Consider the following 17,174-nt stretch of genomic DNA (forward strand, 5'->3'; position numbering starts at 1 on the left):
TCGTCTTGCACCTTATTGTTTGCCTGCACGGCACTTTCCCTATAACACTTTATTCTGCACTCTTGTACCATATCAATGTTCTGAATTGAATGTATGAACAATAAGCAAGATTTTTTTTCATTGTACCGTGCTACATTTGACAACAATAAACCAATTTACCTGTATGGTATCTCCATTTCCCACTCCAAATGCTCTGAGCAGTACCAAGTTATATTAAATATGAAGCTGGAACTGAGTTGAGTCAGCACACATTAAAATCCTGACAGTGGACAGAGATGACTTTTTCATCTCATCAGTTTGACATGCAGAGGTGGATGTACAGAGACTGAGCTAATCTTTATTCTCTTTGTATTTAACTTGCAAGTGAAGGCCCTATTGATGCCATCACACCTGGCCTGAAGGAACCTTTCTACCATATTGTAAAGCGATTCGCAACCACACTGGGCCATTTCTGCTTCCCTGCTACACCTTTCCACTATTCCATATCAGGCCAGGGAGCAGGAAGTTGAGTTAATCCTTCCCCTTCTTAGACAGTTTTTCAGGATGGAAGGTGACTTGTTTCCACTCCATTCTATGGGTTCTGAGGTGACTGATGGAATAGCAGGCTCCTGGGACAGAGAGTGCCCGGTGGGACTTTGTCAGGTGCTGAGTGAATCCAGCCTAATTGAATCTGAAATCCGCTCTGATTCTCCGCTGACTTGCTTTCCTCAAGACCTCTGAGGTGCTTCGCAGTTGGACTGGGAAGACAACCAGGATCCAGGCCAGGCCAATCAAGAGTCATGTCTAACCACCTAAGGCAAGGGGGCTGCATGAAGCTTTGAAATGAAATCTGACTGGAAAAAAAGAGCAAATTCAGGCCGTACCAACCTTGACAAGGCACAGAACAGCTGCCAAGACTCAGTGCCAAGAATCAGCCTGCTTAATTTATGGAGAGAATTAAAATTCTTTGAGCACCCTCCCATTACCTCTGCGCTCTGTCTCTTCACCCTCTCATAGCTCCACGCCTCCTAATCCCCCACCCCTGTCACTGCACCAGCTCCCCCACTCTCAGCTTTCCACCCAAACCTTCTCAATTATTGACACTATTCAATGACAACCACTTTGCCATAAAGTATCACAGAGTTTGCTGCGTTACTGTTTTTTCAGCTAAGGTGTCAGAAGATATCGGCTGCTCCCTAACAATGACTGATGTTTTTTGACATTTTCTATATTGATTGTCAATATTTTCCAAACAGGCATGCAGCTTAATAAAACGTAAGGACAAACGAGGCAGTCAGTAGGGGCAGGCAACACACACAAAATGCTGGAGGAACTCAGCAGGTCAGGCAGCATCTATGGAAAAGAGTACAGTCAATGTTTCGGGCCGAGACTCTTCAGCAGGACTGGAGAAAAAAAGCTGAGGAGTAGATTTAAAGGGTGGGGGAAGGGGAGAGAGAAACACAAAGTGACAGGTGAAACCGGGAGGGGGAGGGTTGAAGTAGAGAGCTGGGAAGTTGATTAGAGAAAGAGATTCAGGGCTGGAGAAGGGGTAATCTAATAGAAGAGGACAGAAAGCCATGGAAGAAAGAAAAAGGGGGAGGAGCAACAGAGGGAGACGATGGGCAAGCAAGGATAAGGTCAGAGAGGGAATGGTGGGGGGGGGTGGGGGAGAGCATTTACAGACGTTAGCGAAATCGATGGCCACGCCATCAGGTTGGAGGCTACCCAGACGGAATATAAACTGCTGCTCCTCCAACCTGAGTGTGGCCTTATCGTGACAGTAGAGGATGCCACGGATAGACATGTCGGAATGGGAATGGGAAGTGGAATTAAAGTGGATATATATTAGAATCAGATTTATTACTACCAGCAAGTGATGTGCAATTTGTTAACTTAGCAGCAGCAGTTCAATGCAATACATAATCTAGCAGAGAAAAATAAATAAAATAAAAATAGTAATAATAAATAAACAAGTAAATCAATTACATATTTTGAATAGGTTTTAAAAAATGTGTAAAAACAGAAACACTGTCTATTAAAATTGAGGTAGTGTCCAAAGACTCAATGTCCATTTAGGAATTGGATAGCAGAGGGGAAGACACTGTTCCTGAATTGCTGAGTGTGTGCCTTCAGGCTTCTGTATCTCCTACCTGATGGTAACCATGAGAAAAGGGCATGCCCTGGGTGCTGTAGGTCCTTAATAATGGACGCTGCCTTTCTGAGACACTGCTCGCTAAAGATGTCCTGGGTACTTTGTATGCTAATACCCAAGATGGAGCTGACTAGATTTACAACCCTGTGCAGCTTCTTTCGGTCCTGTGCAGTAGCCCCTCCATACCACACAGTGATGCAGCCTGTCAGAATGCTCGCCATGGTACAACTATAGAAGTTTTTGAGTCTGAGAGACAAGGGCATACGAAGTCTAAAATGTGGCATGAAGGGTCAGCTTATGGATCTCGTCTGGAACAATAGACTGGGGAGAGAAGGGGAAATAGGGGAATAGATAGGCAGATCTATACTGCCTCTTAGCAGCAAGACTAAGCTGTTTTATTTCCAGTAATTTGTGGGGTATACGTGCAGTTCATATGGCATAGGAAAGTGTTTGATTCATACCACAGCTAACCTGAAGCAGGCCATCTCTGGGATACTGTCTATAAGGGATGGTAAGCCTGCTCTAAGCATCCTAAAATATAATGTATAGTGCAGATCGAAAGGACGGGAGCAACAAACAAAATACAGGAATAACTCAGCAGGTTAGGCAGTATCTGTGGACGAGGTGGACAGTCAGCGGCTTAGGCTGGGATCTAGATGAAGGATTTCAACCCAAAGTGTTGACTATCCATTTCCCTCCATAGATGCTGCCTGACCCACTGATTTCCTCCAGCATCTTGTGTGCTGCTCCAGACTCCAATAACAGCAGCCCGTTGCGTCTTCAAAAGGGTGAAGGTGAGGGCCAGTGGTGCTATGTCAGGCTGGGAATATTACAATGTTGGTGTGCACAGAGGGGTGAGGGAGCTGCCATTTACAGTGAAAGTGCATAGAAATTTCTTCTCTCGGAAGGTGGTGAATCTCTGAAATTGTCTACCCCAGAGGATTGGGGAAAATGGATCATTTGAAGTATCTAAGGTGGGGGTGGGGTAGATAAATTTTCAGAAGTGCGGGGAAATGAGAATAGTCAGGAAATCAATTTCATTTTGAGAGGATGAAAATATACAAGCAAGAAAGCTTTATAAGGCATTGGTCAGGTCATATTTGGAGTATTGTGAGCAGTTTTGGACCCCATATCTAAGAAAGGCATTGGAGATGGACCGGGGGAGCTTTACAAAAATGATCCTGGGAATGAGGAACATTTGATGCCTCGGCCAGTACTTGTGGAGTTTACAAGAGTGGCCCGGGATCTCATTGAAACCTGCTGAATATTGAAAGGCCCAGACGGTGTGAACATGCAGAGAATGTTTCCAATGATGGGAGAATCTAGGACCAGAGAACAGCCTCAGAATAGAAGGATGTCCCTTTCAAACAGAGATAAGGAGGAATTTCTTTAGCCAGAACATGGTGAATCTGTGGAATTCATTGCCACAGTCAGCTGTGGATGCCAAGTCATTGGGTATAGTTAAGGAAGAGGTTGATAGGTAATTAAGTAGTAAGGGTGTCAAAGGTTAAGGGGAAAAGTGAAGAGAACGGGATTGAGAGGGCAAATAAATTAGCCATATCAAACGCAGTGAAGTCTTGATAGGCCAAATGGCTTAATTCTGCTTCAATGTCTTATGAGGTTTATGGGGAACAGGTAGGCAAGAAGAGTTGAGGCCAGTGTAGATCAGCTACAATCAAAATGAATGGTGGGGTCAGCTTAGGGGGCCTGGTGGCCTACTCCTGCTCCTGTTTTCTTGGGTTTTTGTGAGCATTCCAGCTTAAATATAGTGCTGAAAATTGCACAGTTTGTTTCATACCATACATTAAAAATGACAGAACAGGAAGTTGGGTATGTGACAGAAAGCTCATTGAAATTCTGATATACTTCAAAACTACTTTTTTTTACACCAAACATGACATAATTTTGTAGCAAGGTCATTTTTCTGTGGGCGCATTAAGGACTAACCCAGATTTCCAGCATCTGTAGGCTTCTGTTTTATTTTGAGCAACGTCCCATGCAGAACTGTGCCCTTGCGCACGTTCTTCTTGCCCCGATTGAAAAATCTTCATCAGCCGCAAGTCGCGCCTCTCATTGTGGGATCGTGCTGTGCGTAATTCTGTGATTCCCTGTTATTTGGCCAGTGCTGAGACCGAGAAGTAGACCGCAAACGCAAACGGGTAAGAGGAACCGTCTGCATCTGGTTGGATTCCGTCACCCAAGGTCAGGCCAGTACGGTGAATGAGAGAAGAAGTCCCACGATTAGTTTTTGCACTGAACTCCAAGCTTGCTGCACAGACCTACACTTGTGAAATAACCTGGGCGAGGCTCGTTATAAAAAAAACAATTGTCTCTGTTACCAAGGATTGCGTCTCTTTCCACTCCCAAATTCGGCAACAGCTCTTTGTGCCGAGGATTTAGCGGGGGGGGGGGGGGGAAGCACTGGATATAATTAGGTTCGGCCAGTAGTTATAAACACTACAGTGACGCACTTTTATAACACAGCCCTACAACGAGGGTCTAGTACCTAACAGAGAGGCTGGTAATGGCGATGGGTGTTACATGACTGTTAATACCAAGGGCCTGTTCATGAGAGTAGGACGTGCAAGCGATGCAATATTGTAACAGAGCACCTTATAATGATGTGGGGTGGAACAGTGAATGTTACTACCAAGGGGCCGATAATGAAGGTGAGGTGTATAAGACAGTGTTATAACTGAGAGCTTGATAATGAGGGTGAGGAATAGTTTAGCCCAAAACATTAATATGCTGGTGTAGTGTGTAAGAGTGTTACAACAGAGTTTGACAACGCGAGCGATGCTCAATTTTCGTTCCACGTTTGTAATCCAACTTCGGGTGAAATAATTAGTTTGCTAAAACCTTAATACTCGTTCCTGTTTTTAATACAGCGCTAATCACTATGTCGGACAAATAAACAACAACACTTCAATCTAAATAAGGAAACAAATAATGGTCAAACCGAGGAGGACGCATTAATTAGGACTTTAAAACAAAGCCTTCCTAAACACGGCGCCGAAAAATTGAGGCGGTGCAAATTCATCGTCGGACCACAAAGTCCTGGATTTCACATTCAGTGCACGATTTATATCCGTTATTGCAAACTCGAACTGAAGTTCCGCTGGTTATCAGGGTTCTGGAACCACAGGCAAGTCGTCCAGCTCTAATTCTGGGTGGGGATAAGACTAAAATCCGCACGTCTGCGGGAGCCTGATGCAAAATCCCTCGAGATTGTTCACATATAAACCCGAAGCAGCCAAACACAGATAAAGCTCTAAGTGAGCACACGTCCTCTACAGAAACACCCGCATCTGCGTGGCTTAGTATTACCGAACAGACATAAGAGTGGTTGGTCAGTTAGGACGCGGGCTACCTACATCACAGCGGGGAGAGACGGGCTATACTGCAGTTTCTCCCCTGTTGTCACAGAGAAAGTCAAAAAAGAGGAATAATCCACACAGGTGTGATTACCGAAACGCTGGACTCTCGAGAAACTAACTTAGATAAACTGCGCCAACAAGGAACGACAACAGCGCTCTGGGGTTAGTGTTTTAACCACAGTGTGTGAATTACGGATTTGGGCGTTGCTGCCTCTCATCAACTCTTGGTAGTCAAATGATCTCAAGTTGATTCCCCGGTGGCACCCTTTGTGATTGCTGTTTGGAGAGGAGTACCACGCCGACACACAGTGTCACGCACACTTCTGGCTTTAATTTCAAATGTTTGTCCACTTTCACCACGTGCTTGTGCACTGGGTCTGCCTCATTCACAGTCCTCCGTTACCCTCAAGCCAAACACACTCTGCCGGGGTCCGGCACTCCGCTATAACTATTGGGCAACGCCACGGTACCTAGCAAGTGAATGGTCAGAACGAACACACTGCATTAGAAATGCTTCTGCGACCTGTCTTTGGCAGTGCGTTTAATTTACTTCTCGCTTCACCGTACAAACTACCGGGATTTCTAAATTACACGAAAGGCGATTTTTCCCCACCCAAGATTTAACTCCCATTTTCCTTGTGCTGCCTGTCACCTCCCAGTGTACGCGGACGAGGCGACGGGACAGGGAAGATTTAACGCGCGTCTTGCTGCGCTGATTTTTACTGAAGCCAGATTCTATTTGAACGTTGCGCGTGTGAGAGCAAACGTGGGTCAGTTAAACTAACCCAAACCATCCCCACCCTTTCAATACACACACACACCGCCGTTGTTACAGCAAAGTTTATCCTACAACCAGGCAATTGGTTTTAGCTCACAAAACCGCACACATCTGTATTACACATTGACCAACTTTTTGATGTCTGCCACGAATCCAATACCCCTTTACCCACTCACGCCATGCAACTGGGAACCTTAGAACGGCAACAAAATAACACATTTTCCCTTAATAGGCCCTTCTTCGTTACTATTTGTCTACTTCACCTCTGCTGGAATTCAGGTACAGGACGAGGAGTGCGCACATAAACTGGTTGCATTGTTGCATAGATCACTGGCTCTAAATGTATATGAGAGATCAGGATTGAATGGAGATTGGAAAATGACAAATCCACAGAAAGGTTGTTTTAGCTGATTTTTCCACCCCACTTGTAATCCGCAGTCTCTACAAAAGTCCGTAATGCACGTTTACATTCTCCTTACCCGAAGCTGAGCAGATGATGAATGGCAAGAGAAAGTACAGTGTCCCGGGAAACCTCGGCATCGCGGATTCCTCAAACGGCCTGTCCCAAATCCTACAATGCGACCCAAATAAAAACTGCAGAACAGGTTTCCTTCAAACAGCTCCTCTCTGGATTCGATCCTACAGCGAGAGCGAAGAAGGGGAGAGGCGACCACACAAACTCCGGCTGAAGCTGACAACGAGCGTTCGGCAGCCCTGGCGGTGTCGCTCGCATAGATCTCGGCAGGACGCAAGGAGATACGACGGTGTTCCCGATCCTCCTGCTTCTCTCCTCAGTGTATCCAGATCCTTTTCATTCATTCATAACCTTTCAGCTCTCCCGTCCACGCTGAGTTGTCTCTTGTTAACTTATTCCAACTTCAGTTGATTCCGTCACTCACTCCAGCCCGCCTCTCTCCACCGCCCAGCACTCGGCACCTTCTGCCCGCTCTTCTTTCCACCCCACCCCCTCTGCAAGCCGGCACTAGGATACCCAATTAATCTGCAAACGATCCTTCCACATTAAGCAGCGCACTCGCCCGGGAATCTCTGCTCGGCAGCGGCGCTCATGTTCCCAACGTGTGATCGTCCCAGTGTGTAAAATAAAACTTATTCCACAAGTGTCAGTGGAAAAGCACTGGGAAAACACGGCAAGGTTGGCACAGTCTCTGAGCGGGCCAGGAGGTCCATGGGTTCCTCAGCCCAGGCGGCGGGAGCTGATGTGAGACATTCTGGGAATGAACGGAGAATCAGTCAACAGCGCTGCTCACGGCCACCGCCCGGCGACCCCTACTGGTTTCCCGCGAGGTTATATTGGGCTCTTCCTTGCACCAGTGTCAGTAACATTCCGCACAAACCAAACACTGTAAATCTGAATAAAAACCGCATCCCTGGAGAGGAAAATGTTTCGTATCAAATGGATTAGGAACCAGGGACAAACCACACCCCTACCCTCGAGCCTACTCCACAATTTAATAAGATAGTGGTTGAATTGTTCTTCACACTCCAATCTACTTCCGTAACCTTTAACCCCCCTTTCATATCAATAATCAATTTACTTATTGAAAGACCCCGCTTCCTTCGAGGAAGAGAATTCCAAAGTCACAGGAATCTGAGTGAAATAAAGGTCTCATTTGTCTTAAATGGGGCACCCTTCTACTTTTAGATTCTCCCACAAGAGGAACTTTGAGCAGAATTAATTTAATCTGATGAAAGGTCGTTGACCCGAAACATTAACTTTGTTTCTCTCTTCACAGATGCTGTCTGCCTGTGAAATATTTACAGCATTTTAATTTTATATCTATATATAAGAAAGAAACCAGCCTGAAACACTAATGCCATTTCTTTCTCTCCACAGATGCTGTTTGGCCTGTTGAATGTTTCGGGGTAATGTTTTCACTTGAGTGACGTGCTGTCACTCACAGCCTAGGTTCACAACTAGGCAGTGACTGTAGAGAACTGTCTCTCAGCAGCAGTGAGCCACTTCTGCTGAGAGAGCTAAAACACAACCACTGAAGAACTTAATACCAGTCAACTTTCATCCAATTTCAGATGCAGCTAGACATTTAAATGTGCTAAATAATTGTACCCTACTATGGCCTAATATATTAATTATTAAAACATTGAAATTAGAGACAGGAGAATACATTCTGTACAGTTCTGGTCACAACATTACAAGCATGTGGTAGCCATAGAGACAGTGCAGAAGAGATTCACCAGAATATGCCTAGAATGGAGGGCTACAGTTATTAGGAGGGATTGTATAGGGTGGATTTATTCTCAATCAAATGTAGGAGGCTGAGATTGACTTTATAAAGGTTTATATAAGTAGCATGATTAGGATACATAGTCAGATGTCAGGACGCTGGAGCAGGGACCCAATCGCAGACCAAGTACTGTGCGCACTGTGATATTTACTGAGTAGCAAATCCAGAGGGGCATCAAACTTCAGGCAGAGATCAAAAATTCCAGAGAAATCCAAAAACCAGAATCAGGCAGAGTCGATATTCAGACAGACAGAGTTCCGATACAAATGCTGGAAAGGCTCAGGAAAATTCACTGGCACAATCTGGCAACAAACAGGTGAAAACACAGGACTGAAATACACTGAGCAATAAACAGAGAGGCAGATGATAGGTGGAGCACAATGAGACACAGATGGCAGCAATACAGGTAATAATGAGAAACAGGTGAGAGACGGAGTACTCAGTAATACAGGGGCTGGAGTAGAGCAGGAGCAGATAGGGCATGAAAACAAACAAGAGCACATAGCAATACAAAACCATAGACTGACGGCTAGGGGGCAAACACACAAAAAGACAAAGTTCAGCTGGAGGTACTGATAGTCAAGATCTTTTTCCTAGGGGTATCCAGAACAGGAGGGCACAGGTTTATTAAGAGAAGGGAGAAATTCCAAGGAAATCAAAAGGGTAAGTTTTTTTTCCCCAGGGCATGGTAGGCATGGACAAGATAGGCAGAAAATGTCAGTTTCTATGCTGTACAATTCTCTAACTCTATGAAATTTATGGAATGTGATACATCATTATCATTATCAATGATCTGGATGATAATGTGGTAAATTGGATCAGCAAATTTGCTGATGATACAAAGATTGGAGGTGTAGTGGACAGTGAGGAAGGTTTTCAGAGCCTGCAGAGGGACTTGGACCAGCTGGAAAAATGGGCTGAAAAATGGCAGATGGAGTTAAATACAGACAAGTGTGAGGTATTGCACTTTGGAAGGACAAACCAAGGTAGAACATACAGGGTTAATGGTAAGGCACTGAGGAGTGCAGTAGAACAGAGGGATCTGGGAATACAGATACAAAATTCCCTAAAAGTGGCGTCACAGGTAGATAGGGTCGTAAAGAGAGCTTTTGGTACATTGGCCTTTATTAATCAAAATATTGAGTAGAAGAGCTGGAATGTTATGATGAGGTTGTATAAGGCATTGGTGAGGCCGAATCTGGAGTATTGTGTTCAGTTTTGGTCACCAAATTACAGGAAGGGTATTAATAAGGTTGAGAGAGTGCAGAGAAGCTTTACAAGGATGTTGCCGGGACTTGAGAAACTCAGTTACAGAGAAAGGTTGAATAGGTTAGGACTTTATTCCCTGGAGCGTAGAAGAATGAGGGGTGATTTGATAAAGGTATATAAAATTATGATGGGTATAGATAGAGTGAGTGCAAGCAGGCTTTTTCCACTGAGGCAAGGGGAGAAAAAAACCAGAGGACATGGGTTAAGGGTGAGGGGGGGAAAAGTTTAAAGGGAACATTGGGGGGGCTTCTTCACACAGAGTGGTGAGAGTATGGAATGAGCTGCCAGACGAGGTGGTAAATGTGGGTTCTTTTTTAACACATAAGAATAAATTGGACAGATACGTGGATGGGAGGTGTATGGAGGGATATGGTCCGTGTACAGGTCAGTGGGACTAGGCCGAAAATAGTTCAGCACAGCCAAGGAGGGCCAAAAGGCCTGTTTCTGTGCTGTAGTTTTTCTATGGTTTCTATCATCAAAGGAGGTGAAATAGCATGTGAAAATAGACTTAATTATGTCAATTGTTAATCATAAATATAATTAATAGATTTGAAACTCAAGTGTATTAAGGGATATGTGTATGGAGCAGGGAAATGGAGTTAGAACACAGAGGGACAACAATCTCAATAAAGGCAAATTAAGTCACATAGGCTAAATGCCTGTACACACCTAAAATAATGTCCCTGAATGAGATGGAGTTCTCAGTGATATAACAAGGTCAGAGAATATGGTTCTCTCCTTCTTCAACAGTCACTCAGGGTCAAGAATGACTTGTTCCACCAAAATTCAGAAGGTTCAGAAGTGGCTGATGAGGACACAGTGCAACCTGTAGGCTCTATTACTTGGGGCATGAGGTGCTTAAAGGGCTAAAGTTGGGAGAATGGAAAGTAGATGCATTTCTTCTGCCATTTACTTTGGGCTTCTGTGTGGTCCTATTGAATGGACCTTTTTGCCACTTGACATGTCCCTTATTGTGTGATGCCCACAGGAGGAAATTGCGTTAAGTTTGTGAGGATGTTATGCTTTTTCAAGAACACTTTAGAACATACTTGAATTATTTTCTCCATCCATTGTGTAGTTACTTGTCATGGTGGAGCTCAGAGTGGAGTATTTATGAAGCCTTGCTTTGGGCATGCACCATTTGTAGCCTGTCCATTGGAGTCAACTGAGTGTAATTGGCACCTCAGTGCTTGGGAATATTGGCCTAGAATAGGACAGGAGCTTTGATAAGGATGCTCAACAGTCCTTCTTGACTAATGGAGTTACGTGATCCAAAAAAAAAAGCCATGTATAGTGAAAATTGTCAAATGATGAGCATCATGTTTAGATATAGAGTCCACACTGCAGTTGAGGGAGTAGCTCTTTTGGCAGTGAGTAGAGGTGTTGAAGAGAACCCAGGTGATGACTTTACAAATGGCAGACACTGCCACAACCTTCTATATGGCCAGAATTGGATCTGTGTTCTTCCTTGACAATAGAATCACTGCTGTGATAAACCAACCCAACTGAATGTGATGCAGGGCTGTGATATAACAACCTCACAGAATGTGACAGAGTTCTATTACGAGTGTCGCAGAATGCAATAAATTAGTGTCACTGAATGTGATAATAACAATCTCAGGGAATGTGATAGAGTGCCATTACCAGTCACAGAATGTGATACTATTCTGATCTATCAATATCACAAAATGTGATTAATTTCTGTTGTATATAAAACTATTATTGAATATGAATACAAGACATGAAACAGTAATGCAATAAACCCTTCAGAGAAGGTAATACTATTGGTGGTGATGTAACACTCACAGAATTTGACGTACGTGTCAGTGAAATAATGTGTTATCAGAATTTGTAAAGTGTACAAGGTCATATAAATGTAAAGCAATATTATAAACAGCATAAGTAACATCAGTGATACTGCATTCTGATGTGATAGTGTCACAGAGTAATGAAACAATATCATCGATATGAAATAGTGAAATAAGGCCACAGAATGTAATACGACACTATCATATAATTTTATCAGAGAAAATGATACAATGTTAAGTTATATAATAAAATCACAAAATGTGACACAGTGCTGTATTGCATTCCATGACTTTGTCATATCTCTCGGCTTTGTATTACATTCTGTGACCTTATTTCACAGCAATATATCACACTGTTACTGTATCACACCACTCCATCATGTCACATTCAGGGTATATTCTGGATGTACTGTATGCAGTTCTAATCACCTTAATCATGGTATATACATTTATATATATTGGAGGCAGTACAAAGAAAATCCACTTGGTTTATTCTTGGGTTGTAAGGACTGGCTTATTGAAGTTTAGAAGAATAAGAGATGATCTGATTTGAACATATGATTATATTAGATTAGTATACAGGATAGATACTAAGAGGGTAATCTGTCTAGGGGGCATAACTTCAGAATAATTTGCCCATTTAAGATGGAGATGAGGAGGATTTTTTTTTCTTTCTGAGGGTCTTTGGAGTTACCTAACCCCAGAGAAGTTACAGAAGATATGATAGATGACAGATGGCACATTAGGGAGTTATAGGTTATGGGGAACAGCCAGCAAAGTGGAGCTGAGGCCAAGTCCAAATCAGCCTTGATCTTATTGAACAATTCAGCAGGTTTGAGGTGCAGAGTGGAATAATTCTGTTGCTAGTCTATAAGCTCTTATGTCATAGAATGAGACAGATGTTTCAGTGATGAAAGATGGATGTAGAAAAAATATCATAGGGAATTGTTATGCATCAATGTCCTGGAATATGATATAACATTGGGGGAACAATACAACTACTGTATGTAATCGTGACAGGGACATAAAAATGTCACCGAATGCAAGATAATGGTCAGCGATGTTCAATGTCCAAGAATAAAGTCTGTACAGTGATGTAATGTAACAATGTTGCAGAGTTTGTCCTGGCATGCTTGGAGCCTGAAACCTGCCTTAAAGGCAAAAACAGTGCCACAGACATGATCAGTGATGTAGCAGTTCCAGAAATTGATAACATTCTGTTTTATAACAGTGCTTGGGTATGAATCAGTGATATAACAATATCACAAAATACGATACAGTGCTGTGACTTAAAATAACACTATCTAATTTAATATGGCATGACGATACAATAATCTCATGGGATGTGATATGGTGTTGTGACATAATAATGTTACAGAATATGATTTGCACAGTGCTACAAAAATGTAATGCAGTGCTGTAATGCAATCTTATCCCAATATTTGATACAGCATTTGGTAATGTGACAATGTCACAGACATCATTTCATTTGAAAAGAAAAAAAAACACTTTATACTGCATGCACCTACTTCTGGCCAAGTTATAAACCGAAAGTTACAGATTTAAGCTATTTTAAAATTTATTGGGAAAAATAAAGATTTTTTTTTACATGGCTGCTTTCCTTTGGACTTCATCTCCTGAAAGAATAAGAAAACTAGATGCACTATATTTGTGAAAGTGGGTAGGAAAACGTGGGGTTAGGAGAGTGGGAGGAGAGGCAGCTTGTGGCATTTAGTTTCTCTTATAGTTTTCAATACCCTTCATGTAGTTGTCCTGGACAACAGAGGGATTCAGCTACAGTGCTGATCCCACAGAGGATAGTGTGGATGGGTGTGCAGTTATTTCAGCCATGGTGAAGATATTACTTGTGTTGATGCCGCAACTGTAATGTAGAAAATCTTTCAAATAGACTTCACAAATATCTACGGTATCACAAATGGTCAAGAAAGAGACAAGGGCCAAACTCTTGTTGTGAAGATGGGTTTTTATAAAAAGAATAAGACCTTAAGGTATAGGAGCAGAATTAGGCAATTTCTGAGCAGTTTTGGGCCCCTTATCTTAGAAAGGATCTGCTGAAAATGGAGAGGGTTCAAAGAGGTTCACAAAAATGATTCCAGGGTTGATTGGCTCGTCATATGAAGAGTGTTTGATGGCTCTGGGCCTGTATTCACTAGAATTCAGAAGAGTGAGGGGTGACATCACTGAAAACTATTGAATGGTGAAAGGCCTTGATAGAGTGGATGTGGAGAGGATGTTTCATCATGGCTGATCCAATTTTCCTCTCAGCCCCAAGATCCTGCTTTCTCCCCTTCTCCCTTCATGACTTGACCAATCAAGAATCTATCAATCTCTATGCCTTAAATATACATAAAGTCTTGGCAAAGAATTCCACAGGTTCACCACTCACTGGTTAAAGAAATGCCTCCTCGTCGCTGTTCTAAAAGGATGCCCCTCTATTCTAAGGCTGCGTCCTCCGGTCTTAGACTTTCTCACCATCCTCTCCACATCCACTCTATTAAGGCCTTTCACCATTCAATAGCTTTCAATGAGTTCTCTCCTCATTCTTCTGAATTCTAGTGAATACAGTCTCAGAGCCATCAAATGCTCTTCATATGACAAGGTATTCAATCCTGGAATCATTTTTGTGAACCCCCTTTGAACCCTCTCCAGCTCCAGCATATCCTTTTGTAGATAAAGGGCCCAAAACTGCTCACAATACTCCAAGCGAGGCCTCACCAGTGCTTTATAAAGTCTCAACATTACATCCTTGCTTTTATATTCTGGTCCTCCTGAAATGAATGATAACATTGCGTTTGCTTTCCTCACCACAGACTCAACCTGAAGATTAACCTTCAGGGAACTCTGCACAAGGACTCCCAAGTCCTTTGGCACCTCAGTTTTTTGTATTTTCTCTCCACTTAGAAATTAGTCAACCTTTTCATTTCTTCTACCAAAGAGCATGAGCAAACACTTCCTGACACTATTCCATCTGCCACTTCTTTGCCCATTCTCCTAATCTGTCTAAGTCCCTCTGTAGCCTCTCTTCTTCCTCAAAACTACCTGTCCCCGCACCTATCTTCATATCATCTGCAAACTTTACAACAAAGCCATCAATTCCATCATCCAAATCATTGACATATAATATAAAAAGCATCAGTCCCAACACAGACATCTGCAGAACACCACTAGTCACCAGCAGCCAACCAGAAAAGGCTCCCTTCATTCCCACTCTTCAACTCCTGACAACCAGTCACTGCTTTATCCATGCTACAATCTTTATTGTAATATCATGGGCTCGTAGCTTCCTCATGTTAAGCAGCCTCATGTGTGGCACCTTGTCAAAGGCCTTCTGAAAATCCAAGTTCACAACATCAACTGATTCTCCTTTGACTGTCCTGTTTGTGATTTCTCCAAAGGATTCCAACAGATTTGTCAGGCACGAGTTTCCCTTGAGGAAACCATGCTGGCTATGGCCTATTTTATTATGTGAGATCCAAATACCCTGAGACTTCATTTTTAATAATCGGTTCCAACATCTTCCCAACCACTGAGGTCAGACTAACTAGCCTATAATTTCCTTTCTTCTGCCTTTCTCCCTTCTTGAAAAGTGGAGTGACATTTGCAATTTTCCAGTCTTTCAGAACCATTCCAGAACCTAGTGATTCTTGAAAGATCATTACTAATGCCGCCACAATCTCTTCGGTCACCTCTTTCAGAACTCAGGTGTACACCATCTGGTCCAGGTGACTTACCTGCCTTCAGCCCGTTCAGTTTCCCAATAACCTTCTCTCTCTAGTTACGGTAAAGTCACACACTTCATGACCCCTGACACCTGGAACTTCCACCATACTGTTAGCGTCTTCCACAGTGAAGACTGATACAAAATATTTACTCAGTTCATCCACCATTTCGTTGCCCTGTTACTATCTCTCCAGCATCGTTTTCAGTGGTCTGATATCCACGTTCGCCTCTCTTTTACACTTTATATATCAGAAGAAACGTTTCATATCCTCGTTAATATTATTGGCTAGCTTATTTTCATATCCCATCTTTACCTTCTTCATGACTTTTTAGTTGCCTTCTGTTGGTGTTTAAAAGCTTCCCAATCCTTTAACTTCCCACTAATTTTGCTCTATTATATGTCTTTTCTTTGGCTTTTATGTAGGCTTTGACTTCATGTGGAAAAGAATTCTGTGGAATAAATCTCAACACTACCTCACAACAGAATGAGATGGATCCAAGAGTGCCTGGGCATCATGTAGAATTTTATTACCACCTTCACTGATATCAGGGTAGCATCACCATTCAGCAGGTAGTGCTGCTGTCCCACAGCTTCAGTGTCCTGATTCAATCCTGACCTCCGGTGCAGATTGTATAGAGTTTTCATGTTCCTCCCCCCCCCCCACCATCCCCACATTCCATGGACATACAGGTAGACAAATTCCTGACTGTAATTTATCCCTAATGCAGTAGACTCCCATTAATTGCGACACTGGTACGTTTTGGCCTCTATAAGCAGCTGCCCTAATTTGCCAAAGTTTCATGGAAATAGTTAAAAAGATATATAAAAAAAGACAAGCTGAGTAACAAATTAAATGAAGTACAGAACAAATGAGAACACTACCAATACTACTACAGTACTATAAAACTGTGTATTAGTCCTAATAGTTATCGACAGAATAAGTCTTCCATGTTGCATTCTTTTGACTGTAATTGAACAAAATCCATGTAGGTATCTAGTGCAGATAAAGGACTGCCTTCATCCAATGCTTTCGACAATTGCATCCTCCAAATCTTCATTTTCATTGTAACATTCAAGATGATTGTCGATACCTTCAAATTTTTTGTAGTTTCTGACTTGCTGAAGTAGTGAAATCATTTCATTTTCACCCCCAACTGTTTCTGGCATCTCCAAGTCTGAATGCTTGAAACCACAGTGAGCAAAACTGTTCTGAATTGTCTTACTCCTTATTTCTCACCAACTATCAGTAGCAAAAATTGTTGTTTTTTGAACACAAACACACACTACTGATGCTATTTAAAAAAACTGTTTGCTCAAAGCACGGTGTAGTGTCTAATGGTCACATGACTGAAGCTAGTTAGAAACTGTTCGGCAAAAGTTTCCTGCCCCAATTAAGTGGCAGAATGTCCGCAATAAACAAAGGGAATCCCAGCTATTTTCAAAATTAGTTTTTGTATGGCCTGACGCAACACCACTGCCCCCATCTCCCACCCTTTTGAAGACATAAGAGACTACAGAAGCTGGAATCCGAAGACAACATTTCTTCTGATCCATTCTCTACAAGCCCCTGGGTTAGAGAATTCCAGAGACTCACCACCAACTAAAAGATGAAATTTCCACACACCTTCATTATAAATGGCAACTCGCTCACCCCTTTATGCACACCAACATTGTAATGTCTTAGCTAAAGGAACCTATCTACAGTACATATATCAATATGATGAAAAGGAAATAGCTGCTATCAGCTGTCACTCTGTTGAAGTAACATCCATTATCTTAATTTATGAATGCAATACATTTCAACA

At 42.6% G+C, this 17,174-nt stretch overlaps 1 protein-coding gene across 2 annotated transcripts in view; it reads right to left on the reverse strand.

Moving 5' to 3' along the window:
* Positions 1 to 17,174, reverse strand: part of robo3 (roundabout, axon guidance receptor, homolog 3 (Drosophila)) — a 609,199-nt gene that overhangs the window by 334,341 nt on the left and 257,684 nt on the right. The gene's annotated exons all lie outside the window — the stretch shown is intronic.

This window comes from Mobula hypostoma, chromosome X2 (genome assembly GCF_963921235.1).
Source record: "Mobula hypostoma chromosome X2, sMobHyp1.1, whole genome shotgun sequence".
In the NCBI taxonomy this organism is placed as follows: domain Eukaryota; kingdom Metazoa; phylum Chordata; class Chondrichthyes; order Myliobatiformes; family Myliobatidae; genus Mobula; species Mobula hypostoma.